Source organism: Salmo salar, chromosome ssa11 (assembly GCF_905237065.1).
Source record: "Salmo salar chromosome ssa11, Ssal_v3.1, whole genome shotgun sequence".
Taxonomy (NCBI): domain Eukaryota; kingdom Metazoa; phylum Chordata; class Actinopteri; order Salmoniformes; family Salmonidae; genus Salmo; species Salmo salar.
The window spans coordinates 91,581,163-91,594,266 of NC_059452.1; the positions used below are offsets into that span (position 1 = coordinate 91,581,163).

Sequence of the window (13,104 nt, forward strand, 5' to 3'; positions counted from 1 at the left end):
AACACCAAGCTCTACCAACAGAGCTACAGAGGATATTACATATTTACATATCAGTGTGAGTGTTCCCCCTCCTCCCCCCTCCTCACCCCACCTCCCCCTCTTTCAGGCAAAATGGCCAGATGGCTCTCAAGCCTCCATGCTAATCCAGTACAGAGACGTGGCTCTGACAGCACTGCAACACTACAGCTCCACACACTACACTACAACACTGGAGTAGGCACACTTCTTAAGACCAGGCCACTTTACTACTACACTCGGACCAAAGCATACACCAATACTTCCCTCCTCCACTCTGGCAGAGCACATTGCCCACTGCACAGCGGTCGTCTGCACCAAAGGGCTCTATTTTTCGGCTGGCGTTAAGGCGGCACTGGCATTTTCCAGCCCTAACGCCATGTTCGGCAATTACCTGTCTTATATCAGCTCGCTTGCGCTCAGATAGGCGTGGTGGAAATATTTGAGGTGTGTGCTTATAAGCATGATTCATGGTGCTAATTTCAGGCAGCACTGATAGGGATATTTAAGAGCAACCAATTGCTGGTTTTAGCATAACGCAGTTGGTTATGGCATGAGTTTAGACAGTGGAAACGCAGCCTATCCAGCCGTGATGCACACTGACCATATGAACATGGAACAAGAATAGCCTAATGTGCTTTTGGTGCCTGTATACTTTGTATTTAGAAACATAAAACACTAATGTTTTTCCAATTAAATGTTATTTGAGTAAAAAACCTAGGATAGCCTCTTCTCAATGAAGGCTTTTTTTTGTCTGCCCAATGCAACCGCGAAGTAGTCAAGACTGTCGATAAAGGGTTTGGCTCTTAATCACCAAAACTTTATTAAAATATCAAGTTTGAGAGGAGTAAAACAGGAGCTGACTTTTCTATCTGTGCATTGTAGGAAGGCCCACATTATTTTAGCCATGCAGGTCCCGTTTTGGTGTGTAAAAACTCCTCCATGATGTAGGTAATGTGTCCATGCCCATCATGAAACAATAGATGAGAACCTTAGTGAATACCGGTGAACCTAATAACCTGTAAAAATTGCTTGTTTTCCGTTTCATATGTTAAAAACCCAAGCACTCCCTTAAGCCTACTATAACGAAGGCTGGTTCAACAGCAATGGCTGTTTTTTTTTTTGCCTTATTCATGATATCATTACATTTTACATGCATTTATTGTTGTCATTTTAAAAAAAGCTGATTGCTTGCATTTTGTAAAATATTATTACAACCAAACTTATTACAATGATTCGCCTTCCTGGTTTTATGGTGACAACGTCTGTGGCACGCTTGCAATGCATCTTCTGGAGATGTCTGAATGAGATGTGATCTGTAAGATGGGTCTGATTATGCTCCGAAACTCTAGGCCTATTGGGGAGCAGTATAACGGTGAGTGGACATTCTCCCTTTCTCTTTATATTGGATCTTTGTCCAGCTACTGTGAAAAGTTTGGATGTGCGTAAACCCTCCATTGTCTGTGTTGATTTAATATTATATGGCCACGGGGAGAACTTATGGTGCTTGTAAGTGTGACATATCCTATTTAAAACAAGTTTCTGTTTCGTTGTGTTTAGAATTTGATTCGAATTATTTGTTCTCTTTTTAGGCTTTATCAATAATTCATTTAATCTTGCTTATGTTTGGCATGTTCATGCACAGCCATAATGCAATTTGCAGTAGGCTAGCCCCTATAAACAGTGTGAAAACTATTAAAGCCATGCAATTATTTAGAACAATTTGGACTGCAAATGGTTAACATATTTAGCAAAGATAGGTCTACATTTTGTTATTTCGTTTCTGTAAGCCAGTTAACAAATTATAACAGACTAACATTGGAATTGATTCCAAGGCAATACATAAAAGACTGTAAATACACAGCTTGAAGTAACCACATCTTTCGCCATGGAGCTCGTTCTGATTGGCCAGTGAGGGGCCAAGCCTCGACACATCCACAACGTGTTTATTCATCAAAACCCAGCCCTTAGAGCGCCAACGGCAGCAAGAGCGATGATAACTGTGACAGTGTCAATAGCAAAAATATTTCTAACACACTACCGAACCTATAGCGCTACCTCCTGCACTTAGATTGACCATTGTGTTAGGTTTGTTAAAATAAAGCCCAAAGTGTTCTAAGACCATGCAGCATTACTATCCTAAGTAGACGGACGAATGGAGGTCTATTTGTATGTAATATCACATTTCTGGTGGCCAGCTGACAAGCTGCAGGCAGAGACAAGGCGTTTGGTCTTCTGGAGCTTTTGTTAGGAGTTGGCTGAGGTGATGTAAGATAAGCCCCATGCGTTGGGTTACACACACCAACCAACCCCCATCCTGACCTGTCCTGAGGTAGTACAGCACACACAGTCAACACAAACAGCAGTGACTGACTGGACAAGCAGCCAGACCACAACTAACCTGTAGGCTAGCTGTGACAAGCCTTTGTATGTTTATGAATAGACTACTGCAAGCTAATATACAGTGAGGGAAAAAGTATTTGATCCCCTGCTGATTTTGTACGTTTGCCCACTGACAAAGAAAGGATCAGTCTATAATTTTAATGGTAGGTTTATTTGAACAGTGAGAGACAGAATAACAACCAAAAAATCCAGAAAAACGCATGTCAAAAATGTTATAAATTGATTTGCATTTTAATAATGAGGGAAATAAGTATTTGACCCCCTCTCAATCAGAAAGATTTCTGGCTCCAAGGTGTCTTTTATACAGGTAACGAGCTGAGATTAGGAGCACACTCTTAAAGGGAGTGCTCCTAATATCAGCTTGTTACCTGTATAAAAGACACCTGTCCACAGAAGCAATCAATCAATCAGATTCCAAACTCTCCACCATGGCCAAGACCAAAGAGCTCTCCAAGGATGTCAGGGACAAGATTGTAGACCTACACAAGGCTGGAATGGGCTACAAGACCATCGCCAAGCAGCTTGGTGAGAAGGTCACAACAGTTGGTGTGATTATTCGCAAATGGAAGAAACACAAAAGAACTGTCAATCTCCCTCGGCCTGGGGCTCCATGCAAGATCTCACCTCATGGAGTTGCAATGATCATGAGAACGGTGAGGAATCAGCCCAGAACTACATGGGAGGATCTTGTCAATGATCTCAAGGCAGCTGGGACCATAGTCACCAAGAAAACAATCGGTAACACACAACGCCATGAAGGACTGAAATCCTGCCGCGCCCGCAAGGTCCCCCTGCTCAAGAAAGCACATATACATGCCCGTCTGAAGTTTGCCAATGAACATCTGAATGATTCAGAGGACAACTGGGTGAAAGTGTTGTGGTCAGATGAGACCAAAATGGAGCTCTTTGGCATCAACTCAACTCGCCGTGTTTGGAGGAGGAGGAATGCTGGACCCCAAGAACACCATCCCCACCGTCAAACATGGAGGTGGAAACATTATGCTTTGGGGGTGCTTTTCTGCTAAGGGGACAGGACAACTTCACCGCATAAAAGGGACGATGGACGGGGCCATGTACCGTCAAATCTTGGGTGAGAACCTCCTTCCCTCAGCCAGGGCATTGAAAATGGGTCATGGATGGGTATTCCAGCGTGACAATAACCCAAAACACACGGCCAAGGCAACAAAGCAGTGGCTCAAGAAGAAGCACATTAAGGTCCTGTAGTGGCCTAGCCAGTCTCCAGACCTTAATCCCATAGAAAATCTGTGGAGGGAGCTGAAGGTTCGAGTTGCCAAACGTCAGCCTTGAAACCTTAATGACTTGGAGAAGATCTGCAAAGAGGAGGGGGACAAAATCCTTCCTGAGATGTGTGCAAACCTGGTGGCCAATTACAAGAAACGTCTGACCTCTGTGATTGCCACAAGGGTTTTGCCACAAAGTACTAAGTCATGCTTTGCAGAGGGGTCAAATACTTATTTCCCTCATTAAAATGCAAATCAATTTATAACATTTTTGACATGCGTTTTTCTGGATTTTTTTGTTGTTATTCTGTCTCTCACTGTTCAAATAAACCTACCATTAAAATTATAGACTGATCATTTCTTTGTCAGTGGGCAAACGTACAAAATCAGCAGGGGATGAAATACTTTTTTCCCTCACTGTACTGTACACACAACTCTTATTCTGATCTCATCTCTTATTTCACTCATATTAAGAGACAGAAACTATCACTTTTAAAAATCTATGTTTCCAGAAATAAGTCTCTAACTGTTGCCGCATGGTATAGACCCCCCTCAGCCTCCAGCTATGCCCTGGACACCATATGTGAATTAATTGCCCCATTTATCTTCAGTGTTCATACTGTTAGGTGACCTAAACTGGGATATGCTTAACACCCCAGACATCCTACAATCCAAGTTAGATGCCCTCAATCTCACACAAATTATCAAGGAACCTACCAGGTACAACCCTAAATCCGTAAACACGGGCACCCTCATAGATATCATCCTGACCAACCTGTCCTCTAAATACACCTCTGCTGTCTTCAACCAGGATCTCAGCGATCACTGCCTCATTGCCTGCGTCCGTAATGGGTCCGCGGTCAAACGACCACCCCTCATCACTGTCAAACGCTCCCTAAAACACTTCAGCGAGCAGGCCATTCTAATCGACCTGGCCAGGGTATCCTGGAAGGATATTGACCTCATTCCGTCAGTAGAGGATGCCTGGTTATTCTTTAAAAGTGCTTTCCTCACCATCTTAAATAAGCATGCCCAATTAAGAAAATGTAGAACTAAGAACAGATATAGCCCTTGGTTCACTCCAGACTTGACTGCCCTTGACGAGCACAAAAACATCCTGTGGCGTACTGCATTAGCATCGAATAGCCCCCGCGATATATAACTTATCAGGGAAGTTAGGAACCAATATACACAGGTAGTTCGGAAAACAAAGGCTAGCTTTCACAAACAGACATTTGCATCCTGTAACACAAACTCCATGGAGAATAAGAGCACCTCCTCCCAGCTGCCCACTGCACTTAGGCTAGGAAACACTGTCACCACTGATAAATCTACAATAATTGAGAATTTCAATATACATTTTTCTATGGCTGGCCATGCTTTCCACCTGGCAACCCCTACCCCGGCCAACAACTCTGCACCCCCCACAGCAACTTGCCCAAGTCTCCCCCACATCTCCTTCACCCAAATCCAGATAGCTGATGTTCTGAAAGAGCTGCAAAATCTGGACCCCTACAAATCAGCTGGGCTAGACAATCTGGACCCTCTCTTTCTAAAATTATCCGCTGCAATTGTTGCAACCCCTATTACTAGCCTGTTCAACCTCTCTTTCATATCATCTGAGATCCTCAAAGATTGGAAAGCTGCCGCCGTCATCCCCCTCTTCAAAGGGGGAGACACTCTAGACCCAAAATGTTACAGACCAATGTCTATCCTACCCTGCCTTTCTAAAGTCTTCGAAAGCCAAGTTAACAAACAGATCCCCGACCATTTCGAATCCCACCGTACTTTCTCCTCTATGCAATCTGGTTTCAGAGCTGGTCATGGGTGCACCTCAGCCACGCTCAAGGTCCAAAACAATATCATAACCGCCATCGATAAAAGACAGTACTGTGCAGCCGTCTTCATCGACCTGGCCAAGGCTTTCAACTCTGTCAATCGCCGCATACTTATGGGCAGACTCAACAGCCTTGGATTCTCAAATGACTGCCTCGCCTGGTTCACCAATTACTTCTCAGATAGAGTTCAGTGTGTCAAATAGGAGGGCCTGTTGTCTGGACCTCTGGCAGTCTCTATGGGGGTGACACAGGGTTCAATTCTCGGGCCGACTCTCTTCTCTGTGTATATCAATGATGTCGCTCTTGCTGCTGGTGATTCTCTGATCCACCTCTACGCAGACAACACCATTCTGTATACTTCTGGCCCTTCTTTGGACACTGTGTTAACAAACCTCCAGACGAGCTTCAATGCCATACAACTCTCCTTCCGTGGCCTCCAACTGCTCTTAAATGCAAGTAAAACAAAATGCATGCTCTTCAACCGATCGCTGCCCGCACCCGCCCGCCCATCTAGCATCACTACTCTGGACGGTTCTGACTTAGAATATGTGGACAACTACAAATACCTAGGTGTTTGGTTAGACTGTAAACTCTCCTTCCAGACTCACATTAAGCATCTCCAATCCAAAATTAAATCTAGAATCGGCTTCCTATTTCGCAACAAAGCCTCCTTCACTTATGCTGCCAAACATACCCTCATAAAACTGACTATCCTACCAATCCTTGACTTCGGCGATGTCATTTACAAAATAGCCTCCAACACTCTACTCAGCAAATTGGATGTAGTCTATCACAGTGCCATCCGTTTTGTCACCAAAGCCCCATATACTACCCACCACTGCGACCTGTATGCTCTCGTTGGCTGGCCCTCGCTTCATATTCGTCGCCAAACCCACTGGCTCTAGGTCATCTATAAGTCTTTGCTAGGTAAAGCCCCACCTTATATCAGCTCACTGGTCACCATAGCAACACCCACCCGTAGCACGCGCTCCAGCAGGTATATTTCACTGGTCATCCCCAAAGCCAACTCCTGCTTTGGCTGCCTTTCCTTCCCGTTCTCTACTGCAAATGACTGGAACGAATTGCAAAAATCACTGAAGCTGGAGACTTATATCTCCCTCACTAACTCTAAGCATCAACTGTTAGAGCAGCTTACCGATCATTCCACCTGTACATAGCCCATCTGTAAATAACCCACCCAACTACCTCATCCCCATATTGTTTTAGTTTTTTTGCTCCTTTGCACCCCAGTATCTTTACTTACACATCATCTTCTGCACATCTATCACTTCCGTGTTAATGCTAAATTGTAATTATTTTGCCACTATGGCCTATTTATTGCCTTTCCTCCCTAATCGTACTACATCTGCACACACTGTATATAGATTTCTCTATTGTGTTATTGACTGTACGTTTGTTTATCTCATGTGTAACTCAGTTTTGTTTGTGTCGCACTGCTTTGCTTTATCTTGGCCAGGTCGCAGTTGTAAATGAGAACTTGTTCTCAACTGGCCTACCTGGTTAAATAAAGGTGAAATATATATATATTTTTTTTAAATAACTGACCACTAGTTTGTATATGTTCTATGTGCTGTCTATGTGATGGTTGCAGCCAGGGGCTACTGAAATAGCTGTGACACAGGAGGAGCTAACAGTATGTGGTTAATGTGGACAGTCAGGCCTGAAGGTGTGAGGTGTCAATGAGGGTGAGACCCATGGAACTGCACGCTGGAAGTGTTGTGAAAAGCCAGTCTCCTTTCTTCTGCCCCCAGGAGCTTAACCACAGGTGTCCTGCAACCTCCTTATCCAAGAGAGTGGATCTCTGTGTTCAGCTGCAACAGTGGGCCTTGATAGTCTGTTGTCAGGAGATGTTATGTTTATTTGGGTGGAGTTTGTTACTGCTGCTCAGTGAGAACTGAGCTGGGTTTGAGCACAAAGCATTGACAATCAGTGGACTCCTCTCCTCTACTGTCCTCTCTCCTCTCCTCTACTGCCCTCTTCTCTACTCTACTGTCCTCTCCTCTCCTTTAATGTCCTCTCCTCTACTCTACTGTCCTATACTCTTCCTTACTGTCCTCTCTCCTCTTCTCTATTGTCCTCTCTCCTCTCCTCTATTGTCTCCTCTCCTCACCTGTCCTCTCCTCTACTCTACTGTCCTCTCCCCTCTACTGTCCTCCACTCTCATCTCCTGTCCTCCCTCCTCACCTCTCCTCTACTCTCCTCTCTCCTCTATTGTCCTCCGCCCTCTCATCTCCTCTACTGTGCTCTCTCCTCTCTTGTCCTTTTTCCTCTACTGTCGTCTCCTTTCCTCCACTGTCCTCTCGCCTTTCATCTACTGTCCCCTACTGTCCTCTACTGTCCTCTCTCCTCTCCTCAACTGTCCTTTCCTTTCCGCTCTCCTCTTCTCTACTGTCCTCTCCTCTCCTCTACTGTCCCCTCTCCTCTCCTGTCCTCTCTTTTCTCCTCTACTGTCCTCTCCTACCTTCTCTCCTCTACTGTCATCTCCTCTCCTCTCCTGTTCTTTACTCTCTCCTTTACTGCTATCTCTTTTCTCCTCCACTGTCCTCTCTCCTCTACTGTCCTCTCTATTCTCCTTTATTGTCATCTCCTCTTCTGTCCTCTCTCCTCTCCTCTGCTGTCCACTCCTCTCCTCTACTGTCCTCATTTTTGTCCTCTCCTATCATATCCTGTCCTCTCCTCCACTGTCCTCTCCTCTTCTGTGGTCTCCTCTCCTCTACTGTCCTCTCTCCTCTCCTATCCTCTCCTCTGCTGTCCTCTCTCCTCTCCTCTCCTCTACTGTCCTCTCTCCTCTCCTATCCTCTCCTCTGCTGTCCTCTCTCCTCTCCTCTCCTCTACTGTCCTCTCTCCTCTCCTCTATTGTCTTTCTGCTCTACTGTTGTCTCCTTTCTCCTCTCCTCTCCTCTCTCCTCTCCTCTACTGTCCTCTCCTCTCTCCTCTACTGTCCTCTCTTCTCCTCTACTGCCCTCTCTCCTCTCCTGTCCTCTCTTCTCTCCTCTACTGTCCTCTCTCCTCTGCTGTCCTCTCCTCTCTCCTCTCCTCTACTGTCCTCTCGTCCACTGTCCTCTCTCATCTCCTCTACTGTCCTCTCTCCTCTACTGTCCTCTCTCTTCTGCTGTCCTCTTCTCTCTCCTCCTCTACTGTCCTCTCTCCTCTACTGTCCTCTTGCCTTTCCTCTACTGTCCCCTCCTCTCCTCTACTGTCCTCTCCTCTCTCCTCTCCTCTACTGTCCTTTCCTTTCTCTTCTACGCTACTTTCCTAATTTCTGTCCTCTCCTCTACTGTCCTCTCCTGTACTGTCCTCTCCTATACGGTCTTCTCTCCTCTCCTCTACTGTCCTCTCCTCTCTCCTCTCCTCTACTGTCTTCATTTCTGTCCTCTCCTATTGTCTCCTGTCCTCTCCTTTACTGTCTTCTCCTCTACTGTCCTCTCTCCTCTCTTCTACTGTCCTCGCTCTTCTCCTCTACTATCTTCTCATCTCCTCTACCATCCTCTCTCCTCTCCTCTACTGTCCTCTCCTCCACTGTCCTCTCTCCTCTCCTCTACTGCCCTCTCTCCTCTGCTGTCCTCTCCTCTCTCTTATACTGTCCTCTCACCTCTCCTGTCATCTCCTCTCCTCTAATGTCCTCTCTCTTCTCCTCCACTGTCCTCTCCTCTCCCCTCTCATCTACTGTCCTCTCTCTTCTCCTCTACTGTCCTCTCTTATCCCCTACAGTCCTCTCTCCTCCTCTACTGTACTCTCTCCTCTCCTCTACTGTCCTCTCTCCTCTACTGCCCTCATTTCTACCCTGTCCTCTACTGTCTTCCCCTCTACTGTCCTATCCTCTCCTCTACTGTCCTCTCTCCTCTGCTGTCCTCTACTGTCCTCTCTCCTCTGCTGTCCTCTACTGTCCTCTCTCTTCTCCTCTGCTTTTCTCTCTTCTGCTCTCCTCTCCTCTCCTCTCCTCTCCTCTCCTCTCCTCTCCTCTCCTCTCCTCTCCTCTCCTCTCCTCTCCTCTCCTCTCCTCTCCTCTCCTCTCCTCTCCTCTCCTCTCCTCTCCTCTCCTCTCCTCTGTTTGGTCTGGCCATCCATCCATTTCCTTATCAAGCCCCCCTCTACACAGCCTCCCTCCTGTGGGGATAAGCCTCAGCAGCACCCCTCTCAGTTCTACCCATCAATTATGACGCCCCCACCTCGCACTCACTGTCACACACACACACACGCACGCACTCGCGCATACACACACCCCTCATCACTGTTTATCCTTTATCCTACTCTGGAAAGGAAAGCGGTGGTCTTGATTATCCAGATCTACACCAGTCCAACAGAAAATGATTAGCCATGGCTTCAGGACTAGGGTGAAATATAAAGCACTGACTTACTAGAGCCTGTGGGTCTTAACAGGCAACTGTAATCAGTCAGAACATAGGGCACAATCCATGAATATATTACCTACAGGTATTGTATGGTAATCAAAGGTTCAGCGTAGCTCATTTTTCATACTCACAGCCCTTTAACCTTGCGTTCTCTTCAATAATGCCCATTGTAGTCAGGCAGGTGGGAGTAAAACCCTAACCTCATACGTCTATGTGGATGAGCAGAGAGAGAGCTGGTGCATCCATAGATAATGCAGGACTATTACACACAGCATCTCTTCCTGTCTTTCCTCCCTCTGCTGTCTGTCTGTCTGTCTGTCTGTCTGTCTGTCTGTCTGTCTGTCTGTCTGTCTGTCTGTCTGTCTGTCTGTCTGTCTGTCTGTCTGTCTGTCTGTCTGTCTGTCTGTCTGTCTGTCTGTCTGTCTGTCTGTCTGTCTGTCTGTCCTGTCTGTCTGTCTGTCACCCAGCAACAACCTGAGGACCGTCATGATATAACAGGTCTTCAATTCCACTAGACTAGATAACACTGTTTATAAACGGCTGTTATAATCACAATGTTTCTATGGCTCTACATTGACAGATTAAAATACAATAGATGGGAATTAGAATGGGGAGCTGGATCTATGTTTATATGCAATGAGAGGCCTTGCACCTTTCACACACACAGGATCCTCTCAATAGCTAAGTGGGTCCTAATTTTATGGGCCACGCTGATAGAAAATAACAATGAGGATATGTAAGGTCTAGAGGCTGTTTTAGTTCTGTGTCATTGTTGTGAGTGAAGAGTTGAGAGAGATGGAGCAGGTGTTGGGCTGGATGGGTGGATATTAATAGATATAACACTCCTGATGTCTGTATCAACACCACAGCTCAACACACGCACGCATGCACACACACCACATCCCACACACACAGGGAACAGCACCTTCCCCCACTCCATCACTCCTTCTCCATTTCCATATCCTCCTCTTCCCAGCTCCGCCATCACCCAGACACCTTCCCAGCATTCTTCTCCTACAGGGAACAGGTTTCCCAGAAGGCTGTGCTTCACACAAACATGGGGATGACTGTGCTACTAGGAAGAGGTGGAATCTCTCACTCGTCCTCTCAGCCCTACTCTATCCTGCCCTGACGCCAGCGTGTAAATGAACAGTAGCCCAATGTGATGGATAGAATGGTTGGATGACTGACCGACCCTCCCTCCCTCAGTGAAGCTGAGGCAGGATAACTCAGCTCCCACAGGAGCAGCCCCCACCCACACTCCCTCCCTCCCACAGGAGCAGCCCCCACCCACACTCCCTCCCTCCCTCCCACAGGAGCAGCCCCCCACCCACACTCCCTCCCTCCCTCCCTCCCACAGGAGCAGCCCCCCACCCACACTCCTTCCCTCCCTCCCACAGGAGCAGCCCCCACCCACACTCCCTCCCTCCCTCCCACAGGAGCAGCCCCCACCCACACTCCCTCCCTCCCACAGGAGCAGCCCCCACCCACACTCCCTCCCTCCCTCCCACAGGAGCAGCCCCCACCCACACTCCCTCCCTCCCTCCCTCCCACAGGAGCAGCCCCCACCCACACTCCCTCCCTCCCTCCCTCCCTCCCACAGGAGCAGCCCCCACCCACTCCTCCTCCCTCCCTCCCACAGGAGCAGCCCCCCACCCACACTCCCTCCCTCCCTCCCTCCCTCCCTCCCACAGGAGCAGCCCCCACCCACACTCCCTCCCCGCCCCATTCCCATCTCAGTCAGGTGACCAGACGCTGTATATCTCCCAGCTGGCAGGGCGGCCATGAAAGCGCTCCACACATCCATGTTTAAACCAGGAGACAGACAGAGCCACTGCTCTCTGTGTCTATATGTTTGAAAACCTCCCTAAATAAAGTGGGTCCAGAGGCAGCATCCCATTGATAACAAAGGGCTGTCCCTGTGCACATAATAACCATCCATCACTCCCCATCTATCCCCAGCATCTACACCCCAGATCCATCAATCCCCATCTATCCCCAGCATCTACACCCCAGATCCATCACTCCCCATCCATCCCCAGCATCTACACCCCAGATCCATCACTCTCCATACATCCCCAGCATCTACACCCCAGATCCATCACTCCCCATCCATCCCCAGCATCTACACCCCAGATCCATCCGCCATCCGTCTCACACCTCACCACCCAAAATAGCATTGCCTCTTTTTGTTACTGTGTTACCACTGCAGCTGCTGCTCTGCTACAGGGCTGGCTCGCGCCCACACGCACATACACATACACACACACAGCCCTGACAAACGAATGATTCAGACTCTCACATCAACAAAGATGCTTTTTGTGAAACACAGGGGGGTCCATAAAATCCAGGGAAGGATGGAGGGGACAGGGGGTTGATAACATTGAGCTGGCCAGTAACGACATTTAAAGCCAATCCCCTGATGCAGGCATCCAATATCTATCTATCTCTCTCTCTCTCTCTCTCTCTCTCTCTCTCTCTCTCTCTCTCTCTCTCTCTCTCTCTCTCTCTCTCTCTCCCTCTCACAGTGATAGGTAGATCAACACAGCTGCCGCCTCCTCCTCCTCCTCCTCCTCTCCAGCAGGGCAGAATGCAGGGAGGAAGAGAAAGAAGGCTACAAAGCACCCCCCACAGAACCCCCCTCCCTCTGCCATCCACATCCTCTATCGCAAACACAGACAAGAGATTACCTGAAATATGTCTTGACATTCTCTTGTTCGGTGTGTCGACTTTGGATCCAGTGTTCTGGTAGGTTCATCCTCAAATATACAGTCCTATTGACAGTTCACAGGCAGGATTGCCATTCTCTTGTCAGACCGGTTCCTGACCCCAAACTCAGTCTTGTTTGGCAGGCTGGATTCTTCACTGGCTGCTTACTGTTCCCTAGCCCATGATGTCATCCGCCCTGCTCAGCCCATTGGCTGAGAGGGTACATGTTAATGAAGGCAGCAGCTCTAGGGGAGGAGGCAGAGAGGGAGAGAGGCAGACAGAGTTGGTCTTTTGTTTGACAGACCAAACCAGCTCAGCGAGAGAGAGGAGGAAGGTTGGATTATATTTCCATATCTGTCTTTTTTCAAAACACTCTCAAGTCTGAATAGCTAAAATATTTTCCTCTTTCTTATTTTGCTAGTTTTTACTTTAATCTGTCTATTACACTTAAAATGTGAAAATGTTATCAAGGCGTAACAGAAACATAATATGCAGTTACAGTACCTATATACACCTACCTTTCTC

General features: G+C 47.4%; 1 protein-coding gene across 1 annotated transcript in view; it reads right to left on the reverse strand.

The window, feature by feature from the left end:
- LOC106563430 (serine/threonine-protein kinase PAK 3) overlaps positions 1–12,767 on the reverse strand; it is a 73,926-nt gene extending 61,159 nt beyond the window's left edge. The window contains 1 exon segment of the mRNA XM_045690065.1: positions 12,561–12,767. The gene's annotated coding sequence lies outside the window, so the exon portion shown is untranslated.
- Between the last annotated feature and the right edge of the window lie 337 nt (positions 12,768–13,104).